Source organism: Clupea harengus, chromosome 15 (genome assembly GCF_900700415.2).
Source record: "Clupea harengus chromosome 15, Ch_v2.0.2, whole genome shotgun sequence".
In the NCBI taxonomy this organism is placed as follows: Eukaryota; Metazoa; Chordata; class Actinopteri; order Clupeiformes; family Clupeidae; genus Clupea; species Clupea harengus.
Window position 1 is genome coordinate 21,942,488 of NC_045166.1, and position 5,000 is coordinate 21,947,487.

General features: G+C 47.9%; 2 protein-coding genes across 6 annotated transcripts in view; one reads left to right on the forward strand and one right to left on the reverse strand.

The window, feature by feature from the left end:
* Positions 1-5,000, reverse strand: part of cep85l (centrosomal protein 85, like) — a 67,078-nt gene that overhangs the window by 24,738 nt on the left and 37,340 nt on the right. The window lies entirely within an intron of this gene.
* pln (phospholamban) overlaps positions 1,210-5,000 on the forward strand; it is a 6,935-nt gene continuing 3,144 nt past the window's right edge. The window contains exon 1 of one of the 4 annotated variants that reach the window (XM_031582055.2): positions 1,210-1,440. The gene's annotated coding sequence lies outside the window, so the exon portion shown is untranslated. The remainder of the gene's footprint in view (positions 1,441-5,000) is intronic. The other 3 variants (XM_012829757.3, XM_012829742.3, XM_012829750.3) reach the window with 3 other exon arrangements.

Sequence of the window (5,000 nt, forward strand, 5' to 3'; positions counted from 1 at the left end):
TGCAGCCCCTTATAAGGAATAGGATGATGAGACCCAAAACTTGCAGCTTGCTTTCTCCTCTGCTGCCAAAGAGCCAAGAGAAGGAGAGAGAGAGAGAGAGAGAGAGAGAGAGAGAGAGAGAGAAAAAAAGTGGCAAAGAGAAGGGAGACTTTCCCAGAGTGCCCAGGGGTTTTCCAGGCCGGCTGCCCTCCAGCCAAACACACAAGCAGCCGCTCACCAACACAAACACACATTCACTCACTCATGCCATCATTCACTGATGTTAATTTGGAAAGAGTACACAAATGTATACACTTGAGTAAGCACTTATTCATAAACAGTTGCAAGCATACAGCTTTATTTCTCTCATATATCAAACAAATCCAGCCACACACACACACACCCACCCACCCACACAAACCTAAAGTAGATTGGCACTGATATCAGGAGAATATTAACATTACTACCCCCACTGGAAACAACAAATAAATCAAACAACCAATCACTGAATGTTGATGGGATGTATAAACTAAAAAGAGCTACTCCTGACCCCGCTCAAACCATGACTCTCACCAACCTTTAATGTAAGAAAACACACCAACACAGGCCTCCGTTGAGCTCCTGCACTCCTTTAATAAACACATAATTGTACCTAAAACCAGATTTAGACAGGCCCTGCAAGAAACCCCCGAGGCACCTCTCTGCCAGCGCAGGATTCTAACAGTGTTCCAAGACTCTTAGGGTGTCTGAAGAACCAGAGAAGGAGCACAGAGACATACTGTCAGATGGGGGGTACAGTCCACACTTCATTATCCCTTCTGCTCCCTTCATGATGACAAGAATCTTACCAAGTTTAATTTCCAACACCCCCTGTTGGGGTAAGACACTACTGGCTTGTGCATGCAGCTGGAATGGTTCTCGGTCGAGGGGAAACTAGGAGGAAGGATGTTGTGTTGGTGTCGCTGCTTCCACTGTGACACTGACGTCTATAGTCCCAAACAGTCACGTGGCTTTTGCCAGGTATGGACTTCCTCTAAGCACTGACAAGTACGTGTCCAGCTAAACAACACACACACACACACACACACACACACACACACACACACACACACACAATCCATAAATCATGGGAGAGAAGGGGAGAGAGAGAAACTGTGGGGAAAGGCCCCTCCCATGCATCCTTTTTTTTTTTCCATCTCCCTCTTCCCTCATTCTTTCCCTCCCTCTTTAAACTACTCCCTCCCTCGCTCCCTCTCTCCACCCCTCTCTATGATATCTCTCCCCCTAAGCACCACACGGACTCCACACAGCTTCCAGAGACCCTGACCAACCAGTCGTGAGCAGCCCCAGATACTGCGTGCTTCTAGCGGACTCCTGTGAGCCGAGCCCTGCCTTTCTCCACTTCTGTGGTTGGACTCCCCTTGGACGCCCTGACTCCACGCCTCTTCACACAGCAGCCAGGTAAGACCACAGGCAGCACAATGTCAAGCAGAGCACCTGTTGGTATTGGAACAGTCCACAGAAAAGGAACTGTTGAGTAGAACATTCTAGAGTGAAGCAGTGATATGTGGGATAGTTAAGTGGGCGGTTGAAGCTGTAGTTCCTACGGAAACAGCTCCAGAAGGATTGATGGCAATTGTCTAAAAGTGCTTGTTGACAACACCAATTGTACGTATTTTTTTGTGTTCAACAGTAGGGCATCAGCAACATTATTATATATAAAATGATTCGAAAATCATTGTGAGGTGCTCCATAGACAAATAGCAAATAACGGGTTCAGATAGATCATCATAAACAATAGCGCAAATACCGTGTAACAGATGTGTAACTGACACTGAGCGTATCCACAAACACACACCCACACACTCTCCCTGTGCAAAACACGAGTCAGAGATTAAAGTGCGGTGTGCCTCTGACAAAAAGGCCTCACACACACACACACACACACACACGGCCATTTGCATTCTCGATAGACTTGAGTGTGTTCTCTTTGCATGGAGCCAAATGATTTTGTGGTGAGTACAAAGGCAGTCCTGTGAGGCAGGCAAAGATTAGAACACATCTCTGCTGGAGGGAACAGCAGACTATCACGGGACATCCAAACACTGAAATACATCTCTCTCACACACACGCACACACACACACACGACACATACGCACGACACACACACACAAACTCAAGCTTTAACACAGCCGTTTCTTATCGACGCTCAAAGGAGACCTGATTCAAGATGACTGAAAGTCAATGAGACAAAGCACTCATCAGAATCAGTGTAGACTCTGAACTATGGCATGTTCTGCTGGTACACAGTTCTCCTTAGGCCATAGGCATTATATGCAATGCAATATTTCAGCAGTGCAATGACTGAATATCCGTGCCTTCTTCTTAGCTCTCAGTAGCCCACAATGAAAACAAGCCACTGAGAATAAGGGAGGTACTGAATAATTCTCTGTTTAGTACGAGGTGAAGAACTCGCTCTGTACGTTTTCTATCTGTATGTTTCTGTCAATCAGCCAACAACTTCTCCCTTAAAATGTTCTCAACGTCATGTGACAAATACAGTACGCATAGTTGAAAGCAAAGTGCTTTCAAACCACACCTGAAGGTCAACAGGCTTAGACAAGGAGACGATCAAAGACATCAGCAGTATGCCAGCTGATGCCAACATCAATTAGATCTCATGAACTTCTCGCATAGTTTTCTCCCTCATCTTTAAACTCCGTAGGGCAGGTAGTGGGATTTCAGAGGGTTGGGGCGACTGGTGCCAGCTGTTGTGGCCTTGCTGGCAGGCTGGCACAGGTGTCCTCCAATGCCCTTCCTTTCAGGGTCAAAGGCCCCCTCAGTGGGCATCCGCTCTGTCCACTGCTGCAGTTACCCGCCGCATTGCTCGTCCATGCCCTCATGGAAAGTTAGGCATGAGGGGAGGTGGCCCGTCGGAATCCACCCTTAGCTTTAGAACGAGTTATTAGCTCAGGAGGTTTGCCAACGATGAGGAGGGCGGGAGGGACAGAGAGATAAAGGGGAAGAGAGAAAGAAAAGAGAGAGAAAAAACATCCAAAAACATTCCAAGTGTGCACACGTGCCCAGTTGGGAGCTTGGGAATTTTCGGCGCCAGATTTTTCCTCAGGATTTCCTTCTTCGGTTCGATCCAGTCTTGTATTCTACATCACTCGTTTCACCCCCGCCCCCCCCTCCTGTTCTCTTTCCTTTTTTTCCTCTCCCTCTCTTGGCAACCCTGGGGATGTTCTTTCTATGATGGAGTGCTGCTGAATTTAGCTGGCCAATGGCCTCGGGAGCACTAAAAATGCATTTCTGCTCGTTTTGTGTGTGTGTGTGTGCGCAATGCACTGGTTGGGTTCTGACATCCTTCCCTAAACTGGCCATGTAGGGGCTGGATCAAGTGAGCAAGACCCCTTCCTCCCAAAAAGCAGTAAGTAGAGTAAATTGACCCACTTAACTGTGTGTGTGTGGGGGGGTTAATAGGAGGGGGCTGCATCACCCCACCCCCCCCCCCCCCCAACACACACACACACACACACCCAACACACACACCCCTCCCTGTAGGAGTCATCGTTTATCCCATGACCACTCCAGAGCTGGAACCTTTGCGGCTTGCGGGTGTTGACAAACAAAATCAACGTCCGTAGTTTGCCGTTGCCATGGTACGCCAACGACTGCCATCGTGTTCCCTGACAGCCGGGCGCCAGGAGTCCATGGCCGTTTGTCAATCACTTGGTGCAGTCCCTGGGGGCCTATAGCTAAGGACTCCTGGGCCGTCTCCTGCTAAGAGACTGGCAGAGATTTACTAGCAGACATGGCAAGGCGGGCCAGAATTTTATAGGAGTAACTAATTACATATACTAAGGGGTTCAAAAAGTGCTTCGCATAATGCACTAACAGGAATTACATGAAGAGATAAAAGATCAGTCTCTGATATCTAGAGCATACTATGATCAAAAACAAAGAGCCTCCAAAAATGTTGACATCAAGTCAGACCGACAGCAGGTTGTGATTAAATCACACACAAAAACTTTCAAAATGCAGTTCTCTCTCCCTCTCTCTCTGGCCTGCAGTAACTTTTTTACTAAAAACGGGGAATGGAAACAGGACAGATGATGGAATAAAACCTCAGTTCCCCTGACGACGGAGCAGAGGCATGGCCAATCTCTTTTGAGACGTATCAAAGATTAATATGGACTCGAGCCATCTCCTTCTTGGCGCGGCTCAGGGACAGGTTGGAGTTAGTGACAGATGAATTAGCGGTTTTTTTACAGCAGAGCAGTCACCTCCCTCAGAGACACACACACACACACACACAAACACACACACACACACACACACATTCTCTTCTCTCTCTTATCCGTCGTTTCTCTCCTCCGCTGTGGGAGGTGATGGGAGGACTGGCTGTGGTTGAAAGGAGTTTGACCTCTCCGAGATAGGCAAAGGTCGTGCCTAAGAATAACCGCCAGCTCGTCGCAGGAGGCGCCTGATAAGCAGCTGTCAGCAGGCTCATCTGAGTGAGTGTTTGTGCGTGTGTTTGTGCGTGTGTGTGTGTGCGTGTGTTTGTGCGCGTGTGTGTGTGTGTGTGTGTGATGGCGCCATGTCTCTCACCCTGTTCTACTGCTAAAAAACAGAGCCACCCATGGGAATGCCATGCTGGGTCCATCAGTCTGCCTCCAAGGCCTTAAGCTACGAGTGCTTTGCCCGTAACTCAAACCTTTAATCGTCTTCGCCTATAATCATACAAGGGTAGGGAGCCATTCCTTCCCCCGAAAACACCTGCTTTCTATTCCACCCTGAATATCAAACCACTTACAAACCAAACAGCAGTTTCAGCCAGTCAGGCAGAAGTAATGACAAAACAAGCACAGCAAGAAACGTTACCAAACAACAGCCCAGACAGTGTAATAAACCTCAAAACGTCAGGGATTTGGATGATTTTGCAATCTTGCCGAGATGACTGTCGCAGAAGTGCTTTTCACGTGGCGCTCAAAACGAGATTATCCAAGTTTCAGTGAAA